Genomic DNA, 27,154 nt, shown 5'->3' on the forward strand with positions numbered 1-27,154 from the left:
AGGGACACCTTCTATTCACTGAATAGACTCACAGCACATGATCATTGAGAGTTTAACATAGTTACCTAGGATAACATATTTGTATCAATATGTGAGTGCACAGAGCTAATGAAAGAAGCACTGGGATAATTTCAGAGTTTATCATTCTGACCTTCACTAAACAACCACCCCTATGAATACAAAAAGTTACATATCTATTACCACTTCTGAATTTGTGCTTATAGAACATAAATATGACTTAAACTTCAAATGTTCAATGAATTAAATATTAGAAAACTTTATCTTCATTTGCATATTCTGATGACTATCACACTCCTTGGGAACACTGAGAGGTATGTAGCAGTCAGAATAAGAACAACAGCAGCAGGGGAAAAAAAGCAAAGAAGAGATTTGTATTATTCAACTGAGAAAAACTTGAATACTTATTAATGAATAGAAGGGAGGGAAAATCAGAGGTTCAAGGTTAATGCCAAAGTTTCAAGAAATATGTTAATATCTTTGAATTGCATCAACATCACTAAGCATTGGGCAGTATATCCTTTTAGAAAGTTATTCATGATGTTTTACTGTAACCAATATTTATTTTTCAATAAAGATGTACTAATTTAAAATATCATTGTATAAATACAGTGCATGCAATATGTAAATATGAGACCATAGTACTGCTAATAACACTTTTTTTTAAAGATTTTATTGGGGAAGGGGGACAGGACTTTATTGGGGAACAGTGTGTACTTCCAGGACTTTTTTCCAAGTCAAGTTGTTGTCCTTTCAATCTTAGTTGTGCAGGGTGCCATTCAGCTTCAAGTTGTTGTCCTTTCAGTCTTAGTTGTGGAGGGCGCAGCTCAGCTCAAGGTGCCGTGTTCAATTTTAGTTGCAGGGTGCACTGCCCACCATCCCCTGCGGGAGTCGAGGACTGAAACTGGCCACCTTGTGGTTGAAAAGATGCGCTCCAACCAACTGAGCCATCCGGGAGCTCAGCGGCAGCTCAGCTCAAGGTGTGTGTTCAAACTTAGTTGCAGGGGGCGCTGCCCACCATCCCTTGCGGGACTCGAGGAGTTGAACCAGCAACCTTGTCGTTGAGAGCCCACTGGCTCATGTGGGAATCCAACCGGCAGCCCTCGGAGTTAGGAGCATGGAGCTCTAACCACCTGAGCCACAAGGCCGGCCCCACTAATAACATTTTTTAATGATTTCCCTTAAACGGTGATTATATCAACATACAATATAGAGTAACAATAATATATAATCTCATTATATTCTCAATAGATAGTTATGCTGTTTTATAATATCCAAACCCTCTAGCTTTTATTATGGAAAGACAGTTGTCCATTAAAATGTAGCATTCATTACACACACACACACACACACACACACACACACACATTTACTTAAGGAAAGAGAGAAATAAAAATACAAATTTGCTTTGTTTTAGTCTCTGTGAGAACTGGTGACATCTAAGAAAGTGTAAAGAAAATTTCCAATCTATGTCTGCAAGAGAAAAGACAAAATGGCATGGTTTTCACATGGATGCTACAGCATGTCACTCAATAGGACACTCAGATATACTTCTTGAGGACTGAGACACTCATTCCCCAAACATCGAGAATTGTTGCCTGCTGGTCACTCACAGTGGAGTCCCTCCATAGTAACTGCCCTCAACCAAGGCATCTGCCTCTCCCAAGGTTACACCCCCTATTCAGTGTCAGCCTACATCCCATTACTGGCCAATGTGAAAATACAAAAACTTGGCCCCCTTGTCATTTCAGTGCATCTTTGAAGTGCTATCTCAGCTCACAGCTCCCTTGAAAATGTCTAAAGTCTTTCTTTTAACTGCTTCACATTTAAACTCTGTCTCTATGTAATCCTGTTTCCCTCACTTTCTCTCAGACACTGTTAATAGTGATATCACACCCACACCCCTTGGGGGGGGACGACACATATGCGTATCTCTATCTCAGTCTTTTCCTTAGTGAACCTGATCTAAGACAATCTGGAAGAAAGAAAGGAGGCAAGAACAATTAACAAAGACAGAAAGAGATAATATGACCTAATGTCAAAATCATTAACTTGAACGTGATTCAGAGGCATAGACAGGTGTTTTCATAAGAGTAAACCATCTGGAAAATCTATGAAGCATGAAGCAGAAGATGAAAATTGATAATCACTAACTTAAAAGCCATAGCTACAAGGTACTTTTTTAAAAAAGCCTGTAACATACTGTACTAGATGTCATTAAAGGCTATGACAGACTGAGCATTTTGTTCTTATTTGTATCTTTGAGAGTATTTTGTGTACTTAGAACACATTTAGAAAATCATAGCTATCATATTTGGATACATATAAAGAACAGCACATTTCCAAGTGTACTACATTAGAACAAATTGAGTATTAAGAAATATATGCATACCCAATTCACTTTTCTCGACTCGAAAGATGAAACAACAAAAAATTCTCCCTCACATAACCACCCCCCCACCACAAATCTCCATTCTCTATATTTCTCATTCATATTGGTTTAGAAAATTTTAGTAAAGATTTACTTAGCAATTCAAAATTCAGAAGTAATACTACTCATTCATTTTCTTTTCACTTGTATTCCTTTCTTATTTATTTATGTATTTTTCTTTCCCTGAAGAGGGGATACAAGTAAAGGAGCACCCTGAAAATCCTTCAACTTCATTAAGGAGAGGGCGCTATAAACTGGAAATTCAATTTCCTAATTATATCCATGTAATATTAATGTGTTTAATTATCAAACATAAAATCAAGAAGGAAAACTAACCAACTTAACTGAATTTACTCTATGTGCCTAAAACTGTGTTAAACACATTAAGAACAGTGTTTGCCAAATTTCAGTTAATTGTATTAGTCCTCAAGATGTTTGCCATATCCAAATTACATTTGTATTATTTACAATGATTTTAATTAAATTGGCTCTTTTTTGGCTAAAATTCATTTATAATGGACATTAGTGGGTAAGAAAATAGAGACAGATATGAAAGTCGGATAACCAGCAATCACCTCTGAAGAAAAAGCTGCACTCAAAGTTGGAGAGTGGTAACTAGAAACTTCAGGGATGGCAAGACAATTAGGCCTTGATCTGCTGATCCAGGGGCTAAGAGCAACAGCAGTGGAGAGGGAAAAGAAAAAGAAAAGTAAAGCATAGAGGACCTATAATATTCTGAAAACGATAGGAGGAAAAAAGGGACTCCAGTCTGTGAATAAAATAGGGGCAAAGAAATATGCACAAATAGAACATAAGTGATTAAGTATCTGCAACTAATCCTTGTAGATGTGTGGCATGATAGAGAGAGGTTGTAATTCGGGAGAAGCTAAAACTAAAGCTAAAATGCTAGGAGCTAAGGGACGAATGTAGTATGAATATGAAGGTCTACAACAAAGTATGGAGAAATTAAAAGAATATAACAATATGAGAACAGAGGGCTATATTGGACTTTTAAAAATGGCATTCAAAAATTGGGAGTTTAAGGAGGGAGACTGAAGATGGAGGGTCTAAAATTTGGAAAATGAAAAAGATAGAGACTAAGAGGGACAACTGAGAACTGAGGTAGGGGGTAGCATAATAAGTAGCGGAAAGAGAAGTAGAGATACAAACTCAGGATTGGCAGACAGTGGGGGAGAAACTATCTCAGGACATCAATCCCCTCCTTATTGGGATTATAGATAATCCTTATAGATTATTTCACTGAAAATGAACACCAAATAGCAGTGCTGGTCAGCATTCAGTAAATAGAATTCATGTGACGGTGTACCACCTAAATAATCTGGTATTCCAACAGAGGTATTAGTACCACTGATAGGGCAAAAACATCTATGGACTGAAAATATATAAGAGGTAGTCTGTGAGTTCGATTAGTTTACAAGGTAGTTGGGAAGATAAAATATGCATATATGAAATAAAGAAAACTTAAGTGCTAAAATGTTTCAAGAGTAATTCAGAAAAAAATGATGAATAAAAATGAACAAAGTAATGAGACAAAACTTTATAAACAAGATAGAAATGAACCTTAAAATACAGACAAGGTAGAGAAATAATGAGGAGACTTAGCCAAATGTTAAGATTATGTTCGGAGTATAGTAAGTAAAAACCATGAAGAACAGAATTGACATATCCACATTTTTCAAATTTTTTGAGAAAATTAACTCATATTAGATGACAGGTAGACAGTAAACATGTTTCTGGGAGACAGTATCTATGATCTCTTCTTGTAGTATTAATGTTAAAAAAAAAAATAACTTTAGCTAGATGGCATAGAAATACTTCTGGAAAGCTCTACAAGCCACACTTAAATCATAGAACTTAATATAGTGGACAAAATTAGCACTTGTATAATGTTATAGTGATATGGCAGCAGTAGTGTCATTAGATGTTGGTATCTGCAATATGAACAGCAGAATAGAAAAGAATTGAGGATAAATGAGGAAAAATACTAATAGGTTGTTGCAAACATACAGCTATGAGCTGGTGTGGTAGCAGCAGGAACATGAAACTATGGATAATCCAATAAAAGCAGCTAAAGACAAAATGGCAGGCACTGGTAAGTAGTAATGTAAAATTCTGGCATAAAAAGTATTGAGTCAAATACAATATCTATATCTCATTTTTGGAAACCATAAGACATATGGTTCACCAGACTAAAATAAATTAAATAGAAATGTGTGCTAGTCTTTTGAGGTGAGGAATTCATTCTGGATAGATTGACTGAGGTAACAATTAATCATTAAACTGAGGGTGATCTGTCTGAAGTTAAAAATAAGAGCTATATTTCAAATAAATATGTATTTATACATACATATATTTGGAAATCATCTTTGCAGAGGTGGGAATAAAACCATGAAAATGGATGAATTATTGAAATAATGAATTAGAGACATAAACATAGTTTTGAGGAATAAGTTTTGGGAAACGTGCTCTTGAAAAGAGGGAAGGAAAATTAAAAAAAAAAAAAAAACAGAGAAAAAGACAGAGAGGAACAAGCAGAATGGTAAAAGTTAAACCAAAAAAATCCAGTGTCCTAAAAGCTAAGAAAATAAAGTACTTTAATAATTGAGTTATCAAGTGAAACAAAAATCAATGCAACCAAAGAGACGATTTCCAGAATGGTGACACAAAGAACTCTGCTGGTTCTATCTCCAGGAAATACTCATAACTAGTGAACATTATTAAACAATAAAAACAACTTAAAGTCTTTCAAAATTATCTTAAGGTTATATATAAAAAAAGACATTCAAGAAAATATACTAAATATCAGGAAGAATCTGTGGCACTTGAGCTATAATCTACTCTCACTACCCATCCTCAAGTTCATCATGAAAGAAGTTCCATTCCAGGGCAGACGGATGGCTCAGTTGGTTAGAGCGTGAGCTCTGGGCAATAGGGTTGCTGGTTGGATTCCCACATCAGCCAGCGAGCTGCGCCCTCCACAACTAGAATGAAGTAAATGAGCTGCCACTCAGCTCCCTGGTGGCCAGATGGCTCAGTTGGTTGGAGCGCATGCTCTCAACCACAAGGTTGCTAGTTCGACTCCCACAAGGGATGGTGGGCTCTGCCCCCTGCAACTAAGATTGAACTTGGCACCTTGAGCTGAGCTGCCGCTGAGCTCCCAGATGGTTCAGTTGGTTGGAGCGTGGGCTCTCAACCACAAGGTTGCCAGTTCGACTCCCGCAAAGGAAGGTGAGCTGCGCTCCCTGCAACTAACGATGGCGACTGGACTTTGAGCTGAGCTACACCCTCCACAATTAAGATTGAAAGGACAACAACTTGACTTGGATGGAGCTGATGAGTCCTGGGAAAAAACACACTACTGTTCCCCAATAAAAAGTCCTGGAAATACACTGTTCCCCAATAAAGTCCTGTTTCCTTCCCCAATAAAATCTAAAAACAACAACAACAAAAAAAACAAAGAAGTTCCATTCCAGTTAGGTGTGACTAAAATATAGAGATATCTCTCCCTCAACTCCTAATCATAACCTACTATTAATATCTCTGCCATGAAAGGGCTGGCCATCAACATGTCTCATCTTCCTTCCCCAGTTCCATGTTGCAAGGGTTAAATTCCTGGCAAGTTCAGCCTAGATGTTGTGGACACCCTTCCTTTACTCAGCTCCTGCTCTAAAGGCAAAAGCTCTACCACAGGTGAAACAAGTCAAGAATACTGAGGCCTTTATAAGCCTTTCGCTAGCTTGCTTATAAGAAATAGGTTTAATTATGGGAGAAACAAACTAAGATGAGAGACGCTGCTTCTGAAACCCAGCGTCCTGCTTGAAAAGCAGGGGTATCAATCACAGACAAGTTGGCCATGATACCCACCTCCAGTTCTGGAGCAGTGGCATGGAAATTTTTCCCAGGAGCAAGAGAGGTCATAAGAACAACAACATTCAAAGCTCTCTCAAAGAGAACAGACTTTACTTGGAACTAACTATGAGGAAGTTCAAGGTTATAGGTGTTCTGAATAATAATGGAGATGGTGGTGGTAAATAATAGTAGCTCCATGAGAACAACATGCTAAAGCATACTACAGACAGTTTATCTACAACAACCAAGGGAAGTTAAGAAGAGCACTTCTGGGATCAGGACAAACTTCAAAGACTGCCTCAAAATCTGCCCTAGCTATTATTTAGAATTGAAAGACAGATAAAGAGCTTCCCAGACAAGAAAAAGCTAAAGGAGTTCATCACCACCGAACCGGTATTACAAGGAATCTTAGAGGGACTTCTTTAAGACAAAAAAAAAAAAAAAGAAAGAAACAAGGAAAATATGAATAATAAAATGGCAATAACTACATACCTATCAACAATTACTTCCAATGTAAATGGATTAAATGCTCTAATCAAAAGATAGGGGGGCTGAATGGATAAGAAAACAAGACCCTAACATATACTGTTTACAAGAGATGAACTTCAGATCAAAAGACACACAGAGACTGAAAGTAAAGGGATGGAAAAAGACATTTCACAAAAATGGAAGCAAACAAACAAACAAAAATCTGGGATAGCAATCCTTATAACAGACAAAGTTAACTTTAAAACAAAGACTATCACAAGAGACAAAGAAGGACCTAATAATCCCACTTCTGGGTATTTATACAAACCCAAAATACTACTTTGAGGGGACACATGCTTCCCTATGTTCATTGCAACATTATTTACAATAGCCAAGATATGAAGGTAACCTGGGTGTCCCTGAATGGATGAATGGGTAAAGAAGAGATGGCATATATATATATATATATATATATATATATATATATATATATATACACATACACACAATGGAATATCACTCATCATAAAATAAAAAGGAAATCTTGCCATCTGAGACAATATGGATGGACCTAGAGGGTACTGTGCTGACTGTAATAAGTGAGACAACAAAAGACAAAAGACAAACGTCATATGATTTCACTTATAAGTGAAATCTAAAGAACAAAATCAACAAACGAGACAGAAACAAACTCATAGATACAGAGAACATTTTGATGGTTGCCACATGGGAGAGGGGTTGGGGGTGGGTGAAAAAGGGGAAGGGATTAAGAAGCACAAATTGGTTGTTACACAGTAGTCATGGGGATATAGGGTATAGCATGAGGAGTATAGCCAATGATATTGGAATAACTATGTATGGTGTCAGATCGGTATTAGATTTATCAAGGTGATAGATGGAAGGGGGCTGGAGGAAGGGTGAGAAAGGTGAAGGGATTAAGAAATGTAAGTTGTAGTTACAAAATAGTCATGGAGATGTAAAGTATATGGAATGTAATCAATAATATAGTAATAGCTATGTATAAGGCCAGGTGGTACTAGTCAGGGGCTCAGGGGGAACACTTCCTAAATTATGTAAATGTCTAACCACTATGCTATACATTTGAAACTAATATAAAATAATATTGAATGTCAATTCTAGTTGAAAAAAAATTAAGAAGGGGAAAAGATCAATAATATTGTGATAGCGTGGTACGGTGTCAGATGGTTGCTGGACTTATCATGGTGATCACTTCTTTAGCATAGGGAATAAAATCAATAATATGGTAATAACTCTACAGTGCCAGGTGGGTACTGTTGAATAAATATGATGAACACCTAAAACTAATAAAATATTGTATGTTAGCTATATTTTAATAAAAATCTTTTTTTAAAAAATGGGCCCTGGAAAGAGACATCAATTTCATATGATGTGATGGGGTGTAATTTATGCCCCAGGACATTGTTGAAAAACAATAGAGTAATCCGCCTGAAATTAGTGGCGCCTAATATCTGGGGTGATACAAAATGAAGCTATTGGTTAAACAGGGAGATCAGGAAAAGAGACAGTGGACCTAGAGGGTATTGTGCTAAGTGAAATAAGTCACACAGAGAGAAACAAATACTGTATGATCTCACTTTTTGTGGAATTTAAAGAACATAAACAAACAAAAAAACAAAAACAGATTCATAGATACAGAGAACAAACTGATAGTTACCAGATGGGAGGAAGGTTGAGGGGCAGAGTGAAAAAGGTGAATAGATTATGAAGTACAAATTGATTGTTACACAATAGTCACAGGGATATAAAGAACAGTATAGGGAATATCGTCAATAATACTGTAATAACTATGTATGGTGCCAGGTGGGTAATAGACTTATAGGGGAGAGCACTTCATATTATACAAATGTCTAACCACTATGCTGTACACATGAAACTACTATAAAATAATATTGAATGTCAACTATAATTGAGAAAAAAGAAGAGCCTTGATGAAACTACTGTCATCCTAGGATGAATGTGCACAGGTCCAAGGTTGAGTTCTCAGAGAAGAGACATCAGAGGCAATGTGATGTGGAGGAAGAAGATTTTCACTAAAAATTTTCAAGTCACAAAATTGTCCAAGTCACTAAACAAATAAATAATAATAGAAAATATCAGAAGGGGAAATTAGTATACAGACTTTCTCAAATACATTACCTAAATGTTTAGTTTTCAACAAAATATTGCAAGACTTTCACATAAATAAAGGCAACAGAAACTACCCATGAGAAAGACTAAAGGTCAGATTTTTTTTTTATTAAATTTATTGGGGTGACAATTGTTAGTAAAATTACATAGATTTCAGGTGTACAATTCTGTATTACATCATCTATAAATCCCATTTTAAAGAGATATCTTTGTAGCCATCATAAATATGTTTGAAGAACTAGAGAAAAGCATGCTTAAAGAAGAAACATATAGTGACAGTGTTCCAAAAGAAACCACCTATAAAGAGATAGGTTGTGTTTTTTTTTTAAAGGAAAATTCTGAAATTTAAAAGAACATAAAAGTGAAAACAATTCACCAGAGAGCCTGAAAAAGTAGATTTAAACTAGCAAAAGAAAGAATCCATGAACTTTAAGATACAACAATAATAACATGCCAGAAAAATATTTATTTCAAGTCTTGTCAAACACAGTAGTACATGCATTACAGAATGGGTATGACTTTTGTTAATCGAAAAAACAATGTGCTGAAAAGAGCTTGCAAGTAGCTTTGTAAATGGTATCTTCCTTACACTCTCTTCAAGTATCAAATTTGAGGCTGTCAACTGTTTCTTGTCAGAAGCAGGACTAATTAAGGATATTTTTCCTAATTAACACAAATTACGAAATATGAAGAAAAAAGAAAAGAATGACAAAAACAGAACATCAGAGAAGTGTGGGACACCATTAAGTGAAAAACATGCAAAATGAGAGGACTAGAAACTCTAAAGAGAAAGAAACACAAAAAAATAATAAAAGAAGTAATGGCCAAAAACTTGATAAATTTGATGAAAAGCATTAATGTACACATCTAAGGAGCTCAACAAGCTCCAAGACGAATAAAAATAAAGAGATCTATGAACAGTCACTCCAGAACAAAAACACTGAATGGCAAAAAAAAAGAGAAAATACTGAAAGCGGCGAGAGAAAAATGACATGCCATTTAAAAGAGAATCCAAATAAGACTCTGAACTTTTCAGTAGGAACATGGGAGGCCAGAAAACCATGGGATGACAGAGTCAAAGTGCTGAAAGAAGAAAACTGTCAACCAAGAAAATTAAACTCAGCCAAACTATGTTTCAAAAATGAAGGTAAAAAAGGCACTTCCAGATAAATAACAGAGAATTTCTTGCTGGTAGACATGCCTAATAAGAAATACTAAAGTCTCTAGGCTGAAAGCTAGTAACCCTGATAATTCGAAATTATACAAAAATAGAAAGAGCATAAGGAAAACTAATAATGTTATTATAAAAGGCAGTATAAATGCATATTTATTATTTCTTATCTTCACTGATTTCAAAAACAATATGTATATAATTATACTGTTGAGCTTATAACATAAAAATATGATATATTTGACAATAACAGTACAATGGAGGTGAGTGCTCACAAACAATATTTGTATAAATAAAAATACCTGATGTTAACCTGAATCGAAAAGGACAACAACAACAAAACAAAAACAGAAAAAGGCAATTAAAGAAGGCTAGTACAGGCATAACTCAGAGATATTGCAAGTTTGGTTCCAGTACATTGCAATAAAGAAAATATTGCAATAAAATGAGTCATACAAAATTTGGTTTCCCAGTATACATAAGAATTATGTTTATACTATACTGTAGTATAGTATGTGTATGATACCATTACGTGTACAAAAACAGTGCATATACCTTAATTAAAAAAATACTTTATTGCTAAAAAAATAGCTAACCATAATCTGAGCCTTCAGCAAGTTATAATCTTTTTGCTGGTAGAGGGTCTTGCCTCAAGGTTGATGGCTGCTAACTGATCAAGGTGTTGGTTGTTTAAAAAGGGTGCAGCTGTAGCAATCTCTTAAAATAAGACAACAATGAAGTTAGATGCATCAATTGACTCTTCCTTTCACGAACAATTTCTTTGTAGCATGCAATGCTGTTTGAAAGCATTTTTACCCACAGTAGAACTTCATTCAAAATTGGAGTCATTCCTCTCAAAACCTACCACTGCTTTATCGACTAAGTTTATGTAATATTCTAAATTCTTTGTTGTCATTTCAACAATCATTACAGCATCTTCACTAGGAGTAGATTCCATCTCAAGAAGCCACTTTGTGGAATACTGTCAGAAACATAGCAGTATTAGGGGTCCCCTTGATCTCTCGCCTTGAAGTTACAACAAGTTGTACAGCTATAATTCACCAAAGGATTCCCTGCACAACACACAAACATTTCTGAGAGATGTGCACATTGAAACATCTGAAGGTGGGTGAATCAAGGCAAACATGGGAGGAGAGAAGGAAAAAAGCAGAGGTGGGTGGATGAACAGAGCAAAAAACTCACTGCCAAGAACACAGCTCCAAAGGTCATTGTAGTCCCAGGAGAGGGGGCAATTTAGGCAGCAGGTACAGTCTCTGTGGCCCTGAGCATTTCTGACTGAGTGATCATATGGCAGAACCTAGGGATCACGACAGAAACCTCAGGGCAAAAACCAAATACAGAAGTGCAACAGCTGTGGACTAGCAGCCCTAACTGCCAGGCAAAAAAGAAAGCCACAGAACTTGGCTGCCTCCCCCACTCTCCCAGAGCTCGCCTCCTCATACACTCCCAGAGTTAGCAACGGGACCTAAGAAACTGCCACACTGAGTGTTGAGTAAAAGAGCAGACTATGTATAGCCCTGGTAATTGGAGAGACAGTTCCTAAGTGGCAGACAAATATTGCAGCCAATCCTGGTGACAAGGGTGGAGATATAAAGGCAAGTTAGCTGTGGTCTGGCAGTTGCCACTACAGGGAGGAGAACAAAGCCACAAACAAACCAGTAGCCTCTCCAAGCCTACCCAGCCCCCACCTTTCACAGCTGATCCCAGCCGGAGCGCACAGGACTTCTCAGGCAGCACAGCTCTGTATGTAGCTTCAGCAGCAGCACTGGGCTTTCTGGGGCTCAGAACCTACCCACCCACCACATTCGCCTATGGGGGCAGTGCCCTGAGACCAAGATGACCTGGTCACAGAGGAGACACCACCTCCTCCCAGGGAATTTTCCACTGCCAGAAGCCAGAACAGGGCAGAGAAAATAAAGTGCTCCAACACTACCTATGAGAAATAAAAATGAAGACATTTTCTCATCAACCTGCTGCAGAATTCACACCTATAGATTCCTAGGAAGAGAAATAATCCCTCAATTACTATAAACAACCAAGGTAATGAGGTGGCTCAGAAAGAAAATGAAACATCTCCAGAAAATAAAATTAGAGACATGGAAATAGGTGACTTCAATGACAGAGAATTCAATATTGCAGTACTGAAAAAAACTCAACAAGATGAAAAAAATTTCAGATTGGCAGTTTAATAAACTCAGAAATAAAATCAATGAACAAAAGGAATACTTTACCAAAGAGATCAAAAATTTTAAAAAGAACCAAATAGAACTTCTGGCACTGAAGAACTCAATGAGAGATGAAGAATTAAATAGTGAGCTTAGGAAATAGAGCTGATCAGATGGAGGAAATAATTAGTGATATAGTGATATCAAAGATAGAAATCTGGAAAGGGCACACATGGAAGAAGAGACAGACTTAAGAGGTAAAAGAAATGAAAGAAATCTACAAGCACTATCTGACTTCATGAGAAAGAGAAATATAAAAATAATGGGTATACCAGAATGAGGAGAGAGAGAGAGAGAGAGAGAGAGAAGGGAACAGAGAGCCTATTTAAATGAATAGTCAACAAGAACTTTACAAACCTGGAAAGAACTGGATCCTCAAATTCAAGAAGCAAACAGAACACCTAATTATCTCAGTCCTAAAAGACCTTCTCCAAAGCACATTATATTTAAGATATCAAAAATTAATTACAAAGAATTCTCCAGGCAGTCCGGGTAAAGAAGACGGTAATCTATGAAGGAAAGCCCATTCAAATATTATCAGAGTTTTCAGTAGAAACTCTACAAGCAGGATGGAGTGGAATCAAATATTCAAACTATTGGAAAAGAGAAATTACCAGCGAAGAATAACAGATCCATCAAAATTATCTTTTAAAAATGAAACAGGAATTCAGACTTTTCCAGATATACAGAATTTTCCAGCACAAGGCTGAAGGAAATTTCCAGCACAAGGCCTGCATTACAAGAAATACTGAAGGAGGTTGCTGTACCTGAAACAAAAAGACAGAAGTATACAAAACTATAAAAAAGATAACTAACAGACAGACACAAGCAGGAAATGGCAACCTCTACACAGACGAGGGCACTATACACTTAAATACAACTAAAGGTTAAAGAAGATAAAACATAAAAAAGAAAAAGAAGAAAAACACAATTTGCTGATGTAACTCGGAAATGAACTCACAGCATCAATAGGGATAATTTGTTGACAATAAAAACAAAAGGGGAGCAGATAAAGGTCTGAATTTGCAAAGGGGAATGGAGTCCAGATACATGTTGAAGAAAAGGGACTACTGTATACATGAAACTTTCTTTTACATAAAATTAATTGTAACCACTAAAAAAAAAAAAAATCCAGATCTGAAACATACAACATCAAAAAAGAGGAAACAGAGGGAAAAACATCATAGAATACCACAAATCTAAAATAACAGACAGAAACACAAAGACAAAGAAACAATGAAGACACTGAGCTACCAGAAAACAAAAGATAAAATAGCTATAGGAAATCCTCATATAGCAATAATCACCCTAAATGTAAATGTACTGAACCCACCAATGAAAAGGCACAGAGTAGCTGATTGGATTAGAAAACAAAACCCAACCATATGCTGTCTCCAAGGGACACATCTCAGTTACAAGGACAAATATAGACTCAAAGGGAAAGGACTGGAAAATGATACTCCAAACAAATAGCATCCAGAGAAAAGCAGGTGTAGTCATACTTAATATCTGATTAAACAGACTTCAAGATTAAAAAAAGGTAACAAAAATGGACATTTTGTAATGATAAAGGGGGCAATACAACAAGAGAACACAACATTTTTCAATATATATGCTTCCAATCAGGAAGCACCAAAATATATAAAGCAACTACTAACAGAAATAAAGGGAGAAATGGACCAAAACACAATTATAGTGGGAGACCTAAATACCTCACTGACAGTTATGAATAGATCATCCAAACAGAAAATCAATTAAAATGTATCAGCCTGAAATGATACATTAGACCAAATGGACATAATCAACATTTACAGACCCTTTCATCCCAGAACATCAGAGTATATATTCTTCTCTAGTGCACATGGAACATTCTCAAAGATAGACCACATATTGGGAAAGAAAACTAGCCTCAACAAATTTAAGAAGATTGAAATCATACCAAGCATATTCTCCAACCACAGTGTTTTGAAATGGAAGATCAACTGCAAAAAGAAAGTGGAAAAATCACAAGTATGTGGAGATTGAACAACACGCTACTAAGGAATGACTGGGTGAAAGAAAAAAACAAAAGGAGAGATCAAAAGATACATAGAAACAGAACAATGGGACTCAGCACATAAGGTGTCTTGGCCTTTTTCGTCATGGGGGCACTGCTGGTGCTAGCATTGCTAAAGGCCACAGTGGACAGGGAAGATTCAGAGGGATCCTCAAGCAGAAATTCTTCCACATTTCCGAAAAGCCCCACTACTAAATCAAAAGGGAATATCCCATATGTGTCCTTCAGCCATACAAATGAATCGTCCTAAAGCACTGTAAAACCATTTACAACTCCAGCTTCCTCAGTGACAGTCACCACCTTGAAACCCATAGCAAAACCATCAACAACTCGTTTCCTTAGTCTCAAAAAATGGGACAGTCACCACTTTAAAACCCATAACATCCAAAATGACAACACCAGGGGTCTCAACAAATAAGACTTCCACCACCTTAAAATCTATACCCAAAATAACAAGTGTCTCACAAAACACATCCCAGATGTCAATATCCACTGTGACCACAAACCACAGTACTAGTTCCATGACATTTGTTTCTTCATCAGTAACAATCACAGCAAATATAAATTCTAAAGAAAATAAAGGATTAAAATTTGATATTGGCAGCTTTGTTGGTGGTATTACATTCACACTGGGGATTTTATCTTTTCTTTACATTAGATGTAAAACTTACTATTGAAGAAGAGGCATTCGGTACAGAACCATTGATTACCATGATGCCACCATTTAAGGAAATCCAAGGACCAATGGAAAAAAGATTCATGCAACAGTGTCAATTAAAGACAATATTCTCTTTTTGAAAATAGTATAAACAGTCCATGCAAATAATGTATAATATATAAATATGTAAATATTCCTCATGATTACTAAAGGTAAAAAGGGTTTGGTTTGGGTTTTGAATGAACATTTGGAGTGTACGGTTAATGCAATGGTTATGTTCACTTTTAGAAAATATGTAAGACAAACATGTCCTGTCCCATTTTCTTGTGGCATGGGTCACATAGGGCCAGTAATTGGAAGACATCATCACTGAAGGGCACAACGCCATCTTGGCATACAAATAAGGAGGCTTGTCATGGCACTCAAGATGTTGACTGTCTTTGTTGTTTACATAAAAAAATTCAGTGCTATTCTGGGCTTGATATATCTTAATTGCTAATGCTACACAACAAATTTTATGAGTAAACCAGTTTTTAAACATAATTTTAGTTTAAGTGCCCCTTCAGAAAGCATCAATATTTTAATGTTTTAAAGCTTACTACTTGGTTTAGAAATAAAAGGTAACCACCACCAACCCCCAAAAAAAGATCGAATAAAAGCAGAAACAACACCTGGGCCCTGTTAGAGAGCCACTGGAGAGCCTGTGTTTTTATTAATAACTTCTTTTGTGCTTTCAATGGCAATTGATATAGTTATCACTTTTTCCTCTGTGTAGTTTCAGCACATTTCAACGTTTAACATGATAATGTTTGAAAGACTTAGTTCTTAGTATTAAATAAGAAGTTAGAGTATTTGCTACTGTAAGAATATCATCACTGGAAACCGCTTTATTTTATATTAAACTATTAATTATATATTTTTTGAATATTTTTGAGATGTAGAGCTGCTTCCAATATCTAGAAATGTTTAATTAGTGTAAACACACCTAACTTAAAAAAAAAAAAATAGCCCTTTATATGATTTCCAAACTAACATTTAGAACTCTGCGTAGTCAGAACTATAGATTAATGCTGTTTCTCAAGCCAGAGATTGCGGAGCTCCCCTCAGGCCATTCAATTTACAGGGTGAAAAGGCTGCCTTTTCCTGCACCATTGATTTTACTCAAAAATTTGAGGACTCAGTATTTTTATACTAAAACACCAACGTATTTTGGAATAAATTCTTATGAAGTTTTAAAACAGGAAATTTTAACAGGAAACTCCTGCTTCCTTATTTGGTTATTCTTCAGACCACTCTTCTTGCACCCTTCCTGAAGACGAGGCACTTTCATAGGTCTTATGTTAATGGAGAGAAAGCACAGTGTTGTAGGGACACCAATATTATCCGACAGATTTTGAAGTGTTTTCAGTTTATATTCTAGCACTCAAAACTCAGGGTCAAGTTTTGACAAAAGATACTTTTAAGTCGTACTAAATATCAATACTACAATAGTATTTCTACGTTAGATTGGTCAACGAATCACACCAATTTCTAATAGTCTAAAAATGAGCTATGATGTCCTAGTGACCATGCACCTACATTTAATAGGAATTAAATGTAACTTTTGTGATCAGCTTTTGATTTACAGAGAATATCATGTATCAAGAATTTTGATATAACAGGATGGTTTCTACTCACTATGCATTATGGCCAATTGATGTGATGAATATGAATGATAAAAATTTATCCAAAGTATGGATATAACAGGATGTATGTGATACATGCAGAGTGGAAGGAATATTATGAAACATGTGTTTATATTAGTTTGAAAAAAGATGAGGGCTGACAGGTAAGTTATATGTTATTAACTTAGCAATAACTGGTCTCTCAACTACTGGTTTCATATCTTTGCAAAATATACTTAAGATACATTTTATAGTAATGGGGGCCTTTTAAATATAAGTTGTTTTGTCCCCTGCATTCTTGATATTTCAATACTTCAGATCAGTCAGAACTTTGTAGACAGGCCTGAAATTTTCTTGAGTACTTATTTCTTTAGCACTTTAAAGTTGGAAAGAAAACCACTTTTTAAGTATTGAATGTCATTACATGTCTTTAAAGTTCCCTGTGCTTTGGTTTTGAACTAATTTAGTTGTCTTTTCTCTGTATATGTTGTGTAATTTTTTACTTTCAAATGGCAGTACTTCAATTCCATCAGGATTTTTTGGTTCTGTGCAAAATTTGGGAGAAACAGTGATGCAAACTAATATTTACCTTTGGAGCACATTTCCTAAACATATGTGTATCTTCCTGATTATGTTTACTTAGGCAAATGTTCAATTTTGTTTGCATTCCTTGAAAATATGTTTACTTGAAAATAAAAGCAATCCAGATGTGTATCTAAATATTAGGTAGAATCTAATCAATGATTTTAAAATTTCCTTGGATAATCCATAAAATGAATAATTTAAATACAGATAAATGAGAATTGGCAATATATTACAGTGATAATTTTGTATTATTCAGAAAAAAATTTAAAGCAAATTCCTCTTTTTTTTCTTTTTATTACAATGACCAGCTTTTGGTATTTCATTGTTACTGAGATATATTTTCAGAATAAAATTTTGTTCTCCAAGAAAAAAAAAAAAAAGATGCACACAAATGAGAATGAAAATACAACACATAAAAACTGTTGGGATTTTGTGAAACTGGTAATAAGAGGGAAATTTATATCATTACAGGCCTATCTCAAGAAACAAGAAAAAATCCCAAATAAACAACCTAACATAACATCTTAAAGAACTAGAAAAAAAAGAACAAATAAAACTTAAAGTCAGCAGAAGGAAAGAAATAATAAAAATTAGAGCAGAATTAAATGAAATGAAGAAAAAGACAACAGAAAAAACTAATGCAACAAAGAGCTGGGTTTTTGAAAAGATTTAAAAATTGAAAAACCCCTGGCTAGATTCACTAAAAAAAAAGAGAGAAACAGCACAAATAAACAAAATCAGAAAGGAGGAGAAGTTACAATGGATAACTTAGAAATACAAAGGATCATACTAGAATACTATGAAAGTATTCTAAAGCATAATATGACACCAAATTCAATAACCTGGAAGAAATGGACAAGTTCTTCGACCTTCCTAGACTGAATCATGAAGAACTGGAAAATCTGAATAGATGGATCAACAGTAAGGAAATTGAAACAATTATCCAAAATCACCCCAAATGCGAAATTTCAAGATCAGATGGCTTCACTAGTGAAGTCTACCAAACATTGAAAGAGGATTTAATACCTGTCCTCAAATTCTTCGAAGAAAATGAAGAGGAGGCAATACTTCCTAACCTTGTTTTATTAGGCCAGCATTACCTGATACCAAAACCTGGTAAGGATAGCGCACACACACACACACACACACACACACACACACACACACCAATATTTCTGATGAATAAAAATGCAAAAATCCTAAACTAAATTCTAGCAAATTTAGTACAATACATTAAAAAGATTGTACATCATTATGAAGTGGTGTTCATTCCAGGGGCACAAGGATGGTTCAACATGCACAAATCGATCAATGTGGTACACCACATAAACAAAATAAAGAATAAAAATCACATAACCATGACAATAGATTCAGAAAAAGCATTTATGATTAAAGCACTCAATAAAATGGGTATAGAAGGAAAGTACCTCAACATAATAAAAGCCATACATGACAAACCCTCAGCTAATATCATATGTAATGGTGAAAAACTGAACGCTTTTCCTCTAAGATAAGGAACAAAACAGGGTCACTCCCTATCACCACTGTTATTCAACACAGTACTGGAAGTCCTAGCCAGAACAATCAGGCAACAGAAAGAAATAAAAGGCATACAAATTGGGAATGAAGAAATCAAATTGTCACTTTGTGTAGACTACATGATTCTTTATATACAAAACCCTAAAGACTCCACGAAAAACTATTAGAAATAAACAAATACAGTAAAATTGCAGGATATAAAATCAGTGTACAGTGTACAAAAATCCACTTCATTTCTATATACTAACAATGAAATTTCAGAAAAAGAAATGAAAAAATTAATTCCTTTCGCAATTGTAACAAAAAGAATAAAATACCTAGGATAAACTTAACAAAGAATGTGAAGGACCTATACATGAAAAACTACAAAACCTTATTAAAAGAAATTGAAGAAGACACAAAGAAATGGAAAGATCTTCCATGTTCATGAATTGGAAGAATCAGCACAATTAAAATGGGCATGTTACCCAAAGCAATATACCGATTTAATGCAATCCCCATCAAAATCCTAAAGGTATTTTTTAAAGAAATAGAACAAAACAGTCATCATATTTGTATGGAATCACAAGAGACCCTGAATAGCCAAAGCAATCCTAAGCAAAAAGAACAAGGCTGGAGGTAGCACACTACCTGAATTCAATTTATAATTCAAAGTGACAATAATCAAAACAGCATGGTATTGGCAGAAAAATAGATACACAGACGAATGGAATGGAATTGAGAACCCAGAAATAAACCCACATATACATGTGCAGATAATTTTCCACAGAGGAGCCAAAAACAATGGAGAAAAGAAAGACTCTTCAATAAATTGTTCTGGGAAAGCTGGAAAGCCACGTACAAAAGAATTAAACCACTGACATCTTTCACCATATACCAAAATTAACTCAAAATGGATCAAAGACCTAAACACAAGACCTGAAACAATAACTTGCACAGAAGAAAGCATAGGTACTAAACTTATGGACTTTTGGTTTACAGAGGATTTTATGAATATGCTTTCAAAGGCAAGGGAAATAAAAGCAAAAATAAATGAATGGGACTATATCCAACTAAAAAAAACTTTGTACAGTAAAAGAAACTGTCAACAAAATAAAGAGGCAACCAAATGAATGGGAAAAGATATTTGTAATCAATACCTCTGATAAGGGGCTAATATCCAAAATATATAAAGAGCTCATGCAACTCAACAACAGAAAAACAAACAATCCAATATAAGAATTTGGGCAGAAGACCTGACAAGACACTTCTCTTATGAAGACATACAAACAGCCAATAGATATAGGAAAAGATGCTTAACTTATCTAGCTATTAGGGAAGTGAAACCAAAACCACAATGAGATACCTACCACCTCACACCTATTAGAATGGCTATTATCAACCAGACAAATAATAACCAGTGCTGAAGAGGTAATAGAGAAAAAGGAACCCTCATGCACTGCTTGTGGGTGTGTAAATTGGTACAGCCAGTATGGAAAATATGGAGGTTCCTCAAAAAAGTAAGAATTGAATGACCATATAACACAACAATCTCTCTTCTGGTTATCTACCCCCAAATTCTGAAAACATTTATCTGTGAAGATATGTGTACCCCTATGTTTATTGCAGCATTATTTATGGTGGTCAAGACATGGAAAGAACCAAAGTATCCTTCGCTAGATGACTGGATAAAGAAAATGTACATATATACAATGGAATAATAGCCATAAGAAGAGATTAAATCCTGCCATTTATGACAACGTGGATGGATCTTTATATTATCACACTAAAGGAAAGAAGTTTGACAGAAAAAGTCAAGAACCATATGATTTCACTCATGTGGGACATAAAACTAAAAGCAACAAACAAACACAACAAACAAATAAACAAAAGCTCATAGACATAGACAACATTTTAGTGGTTATCAGAGGGAAAGGGGAAGGAAGGGTGGTAGAAGAGAGTAAAATGCAAATTAAATTACAAGATACCACTATATATCTATTTTAATTGTTAAAGTAAAATGTAAATGCTGATAACAAAAGCTGGCAAGGTTTTAGAACAGTGGGATCTCTCATATATTGCTTGCGTGAATGTAAAATGACACATTTTGAGTTTTTTTGAATACATAAACACCTAAAGCATAGGCAACAAAATAAAAATAAATAAGTGGGACTATATCAAACTAAAAAGCTTCTGCCCACATAAGAAATCATCAACAAAGTGAAAAGACAAGCCACAAAATGAGAAAAAAAAATACAAACCATGTATCCCATAAGGGGTCAATATCCAAAATATATAAAGAACTCATACAGCTCAATTCAATAGCAAAATATCAAATAACGCATTAAAAAATGGGCAGAGGACTTAAATAGACATTTCCCCCAAAAAAGATATACAAAGACCAACAGGTATATGAAAAGATGCTTAACATTACTAGTCAGTACAGAAATGCAAATTAAAACTACAATGAGATGTCATCTCACACCTTTCAGCATGGTTATGATAAAAAAGACAACAGATAACAAAATGTGAAGAAAGGCGTACTGTTGTGTACTGCTAGTAAGATTGTAAATCGGTACAGCCACTATGGAAAATAGTATGGAAGGTCTTCAAAAAATTAAAAATAGGACTACCATATGATTCAGCAATTCCATTTCTGGTAATATATTCAAGGGAAATAAAAACACTAACTCAAATAAGACATCTACACCTACATGTTCACAGCAGTAATATTTACAGTAGCCAAAACATAGAAATAACCTAAGTGTTCATCAATGGATGAACAGAAAGAGAAGTAGTGATATACAGATACAGATATAGATATAGTTAGATAGATATATAGATATATAGATATAGATATATAGATAGATAGATATAGAGAGAGATATAGATATAATGAAATATTATTATGCCATAAAAAATGAGAAAGTCCCACCATTTGTGACAAAATGCATGGACCTTTAAGGTATTACGCTAAGTGAAATAAGTCAGAGAAAGTCAAATACTGAATGATCTCACTTGTATGTGGAACCTAAAAAAAAAAAAAAAACTTTAATAGAAAAAGAGATTAGACTCATGGTTACCAAAGGCAAAAGGTGTGGGGAGGGAAACTTGGAGAAAGGTAGTCAAAGGCACAAACTTACAGTTATGAGATAAAGTTATAAGATAATTAAATACTATGGATGTATTGTACTTGAATACTATAGCTAACACAGTTATATGACATATATAAAAGAGAGCAAATGTGAGTTCTCCTCACAAGGAAATTTATTTTTCCTTTTTTTCTTTTCTTTTTTTATTATATCTACATGAGAAGATGGATGTTAGATGAACTTATTGTGATAATCATTTCACAATATATGTAAATCAAACTGTAAATCAAATCATATCATGCTGTATGCCTTAAACTTATACAGTGATGTATGTCAATTATTTCTCAATAAAAGTGAAAAAAGCTAAAAGATAAATGTATGTAATACTAAACATTTACCGGTAGTTACCACAAAACCCAGAATTTCCACTCCTGGGTATTAACCAGAGAGAAATGAAAATTGATGTTCACACAAAAATTAATATTCATGAAATATCTATTTGTAACAATCAGACACCAGAAACAACACAAATGACCTTCAGTGAATAAATAAACTATCACATATACTATAAAATATTACTAATAAACTATCACATATACTATAAAATATTATTTTGCAATATAAATGATCAAATTATTGACACATGATAAATCTTAAGAACATGGTAAATGAATAAAGGCAATCTCAAATGGTTACAAATCCTATGATTCCATTTACATAATATTCTTTAGGTGACTGCATTTTAGTGACAGAAAGCAGATCAGTGGCTTCCAGGGATTAAGTGACTTCATATACAGAAAGAGTGTCACTATAAAGGGGTACCATGAGGGAGTTTCATTGTAGCAGTTGCGAATCCTAATTGTGGTGATGACCACCTGAATCTGCACATTTGATACAATTTTATAGGTCTACAAAACACACACACAAAAAAAAAAAATGACTGTAAAAATGGTAAAATTTGAATAAGATATGTACCTGAGTTAATAGTATTTTCCCAGTCAATTTCCTGGTTTTAACAATTTGCTATAGTGAAATAAGACATTATTAAGGATGATGAAGGGTATGTGAGAACACTCTGTACCATTCTGGAAACTTCCTGTGAGTCTGACACTATTTCAAAATAAAAATTTATTTTAAAAATTAAAGTGAAAGTGTTTGAGATCCAAGATGGTGATGTAGATAAACACTGTGCCTGCTTCCTTCTGTGAACACATTTAAATTACAACTAAATTATAAAACAATCAACCTGGAGAACCACCTGAAGTCTGGCTGAACAGAAGTTTTATAACTAAGGATATACAGAAGATGCCACATTGACACTGGTAGGAGGGGCGGAGATGTGGAATGGGCCCCAAACCTCTGTATGGCTGTTGAGAATCAGGAGGGATACCTTGGCCACCTTGATTTCCTCCCAAGGAGCAAGAGACCCAGGCCCACACCAGCCTCCCCAGCCCTGAGTACCGGTGCCAGGAAGAGGAGCCCCCACAACATCTGTAAAAAACACTGTAGATTCTGAACATCTGGGTGGGACAGAAGGAGGGAAACCCAGGCATCCTCTTAAACAACCGGTGCACAGACTCTCTCACTAGCAGGCACTCACTTTGGGCTCTGGCAGAGGGATGGTGACTCGGGTGGTGTTGGAGACATATGGGGGGGCAGACTGAGGTGTGTGGCTGTGGGGGGAGGATTGGAGGACAGTTGTCATTTTCTCTGTGTGAGGTCCTTCTCCCATGCAGCCAGCAGGCGGGTGCCATCTTTCCTGTGTTGAGCCCGCCCCCTCTGGCCAAATCTGAATCTGATTGGCCTGGTGAGCTCTGCTGCTCTGCCCTGCTGACTCACTGGGACCCCACCTCACCCAACTCACCCAACACCAGAGGCACTTTCTTGTGAGTAGCCAGCCCTGTTCACATTGTACTCTTTCTTGAAAAACAGTCCATAGGCCCCAGGAGGGCAGCAACTGGCCTGGGTGTGCTCTGAGACTTTTGCTGAGTTGCTCCAGGCTCAGCACTGGCACCAAACCAGTCTACATTAACCTGGTGACCACAACTCTTCCCACTCTAGTGACTTCCCAAGGCCCTACCTTATCCAACTCGTGTACCACACAAGGCTTTATTAGTGGCTGAACTTTAAGGGAGCCAGAAGGTGGCAGCAGGCCTCGAGGTATCCTAGCTTTTTGCAGAGCTACCCCAGGCCCAGTACAGGTGGCAGATGTCCTCAGTTCACAGCATGGGCTCTCCCACGCACTTCCAGGTTTACCACAGGCGGTGAAGAATGGTAGGTGGCTTTGTAGCTCCTGCCAGGTAGTCCCTGACCAGTCACCAGCAGTGGCTGACCTGGGCCAGCACTGAAGACCCTCTGAAGAGGCCCCCAAACCAACATACTTGGAGGTTGGCTTCAGACTACAGCAGAGCACTGCCCAATTAACCCCACAATTGACTCACACAAATGGCAGTAAAGTATAGGGAATATAGTAAATAATATGGTAATAACTATGTATAGTGCCAGGTGGGTACTAGACTAGTCAGGGGGATCACTTCTTAAATTATATAAATGTCTAACCACTATGCTATAAGCCTCAAACTAATATAAAATAATACTGAATGTCAATTGTAATTGAAAGATTTTAAAAGGGGGGAAATGTGAAAGGGAATAATGAGATGGGAAAGTCGTGGGCAGTCAGGGACAGGACTGTGGTGGAGGACATTGAGGCCAAAGAAAACAGTTTCAAAATAGCTGACAGGAAAATGTGGAGAAGGGAACTGGGCGGGAGAGGCAACCACATCAAACTGCAGAGTCAGCCAAGACAACAGCCCAGGTACGGGGGGCAATCAGCTTCTGGTAAACAACTTAAAGATTGCAGACTCAAGGACAAATAGTCCCTGGCACAGCTTAGCCTGTGGGTCATTCCATTTTCATATCCCCCCTCTCTCCAGAGAGCTTTTCTCTTGTGCTTTACAATAAAACTGTGTGCTGCTTAAATTTGCCTCTCCGATCCGCGTTTCCATTCCTCAGCAACTGTGAGATCATGATCCTGGGAACACATCAGGATCCTATATCAATAAGAGGTTCAAATTTCCATTTAAAAAAACAAGTCATGGAGATGTCATGTACAACATAGGGAATACAGTCAATAACATTGTGATAGCATGGTACGGTGTCAGATGGTTGCTGGGCTTATCATGGTGATCTCTTCTCTAGGTATATTAATGTTAAATAACTATGGTATACACCTGAAACAATATAATATTGTATGTTAGATATATTTTAATAAAAATCTTTCAAAAATTAAAGTGAAAGAATGATATTTTTTAAAAATCTGAGAAAATACATTATCAGCAAACTTATGCCAAAAACAATACCAGTTTTCTTCACACAGAATGTAAATAAATCACAATGAATGCCTAACAAATAAAGAAGAAATAACAAACAATGAAACCTTTTCTTATGATTTTTTTTGTTGTTTATGGATTGCTGGTAATAAAATTTGCTCACCACTCAGTAGCTTAGAAACTACATTTTTATTATATCAGTGGAAGGTTTCATATAATGGAGATAGATTTTCATTCTCAGTTTACTTGAATAAAATGAATTAAGAATATTGGTTATGTATTCATTATTCAAAGTTATTCATTTAATTTTAAATGGAAATAATTAATTATTTAAATGGTATGTGAATTGATTTGACATAACCTAATAATTGTGTTTATATTTTTCTACCAGCCATTACATAGATTTTACCTCTTATATTGGATTTGCGATTGTAGTCTTATGGCTACCAAGCTAGTTCAAGTTTTACTCAAGCCTGTTAATGTTTCATTCATCTCAAAAATATTTTATATTTTAGACTAAAGCAGTTTGCATATTTATCCTTAGAAGCTTACTCAATTAACAGTAGTATATTTGCTTTTCACATCTAATTAGAGAAAGTGGGGGATAAAAGTTGAAATGTACATATGTATATTACATATTCATATATATACATATACTTGTGCATATATATATATATTTGCAAACCATATATCCGATAAGGGGTTAATATTCTATATATATAACTTGCTATCAATCAAATAAAAGAAATGCGCCATAAAATCCGCAAAATATTATGAATAGCTTCATTGTTGGATCAACAAGAATGATTTTCTCCATAACAAGCCTATGAACTAGTGATATAGTAGTAGATTTCTGGCCTATAAAAATGCATTTTCAGATTCAGCAATCTTGATGGACAATCAATACAAATCTAGCTCCTGATAATAACAAAATAATTTAGAACTATGTCTCTCAAACAAAAGTACATTCCATTTTTTTTCAGTTTATAATATATCACTTTGTTCTATAGTTAGAAAATACCAATTTGCCTTTTTTCATTCAATAAATAATTACTGAATGTTACTGTGCTCAAAGAATCCTTGTTTTGTCTTTATTCCTTATCTCATTTTAGAGCATCATTACCAATAAAATACAGAAATCTGAATTATTTCATTCTCTTCTATTTCTCACATATCCCATGTCCAGCTTATTATAAAATCCTATAACTGATAATATTCTAAATATTGCTTTAATCTATTTTCACTGTCTCTTCCACTCCATATATTTGCTTAGTTCAAGTCCTTATTATCTCTTATATGAACTATAACAAAGTATAACCACTAAAAAAAAAAAGAAAAACTATAACCTGACTTTCCTAGCTCCAATCTGCTCTCATAACTACCTGTGCTCCACTCTATACCAATTACTTGCACCTTTTAAAGAAATACAAACACAGTTATGTCAATCTGCTTCTAAAAAAAAAAACAGATAATTGCACATTGCCATAGGTCTAAGACTATATCATAGCATATGAGATACTCTCCATTGAAAGGTTTTATAATTTTAACCAGTGTCATCTCCCAAAACAGTCTACAATTCCCCATATACTCTACTCAAACTAAAGTTTTTACTATTTGTTTAAGAATGCCACAACTAATCCATGAATGTCTTCCTCTGCTTGAAATACAACTCTCCACTACCCATTTCCATTTTTTGTTTACTATAAATTCCTATTTATCTTTCAAGAAGTTGTTCAACTATACCTCACTAAAAGTAAATTTTGCCAATAAATTAATGTTGATAAAATAATATTTTCAGAAACAATAAGAAATACTGATATTTGGTCATTGTGCATCTGTATTATCGGCTGTTAAAATATAAAAATCCTTTCAGACCAAT

General features: G+C 35.3%; 1 pseudogene; it reads left to right on the forward strand.

Annotated features, from left to right (window-relative positions):
• The first annotated feature begins 14,475 nt into the window (after positions 1-14,475).
• LOC109436357 (porimin) lies at positions 14,476-15,157 on the forward strand (annotated as a pseudogene).
• The last annotated feature ends 11,997 nt before the right edge of the window (positions 15,158-27,154 follow it).

Source organism: Rhinolophus sinicus, chromosome X (assembly GCF_036562045.2).
Source record: "Rhinolophus sinicus isolate RSC01 chromosome X, ASM3656204v1, whole genome shotgun sequence".
NCBI lineage: Eukaryota > Metazoa > Chordata > Mammalia > Chiroptera > Rhinolophidae > Rhinolophus > Rhinolophus sinicus.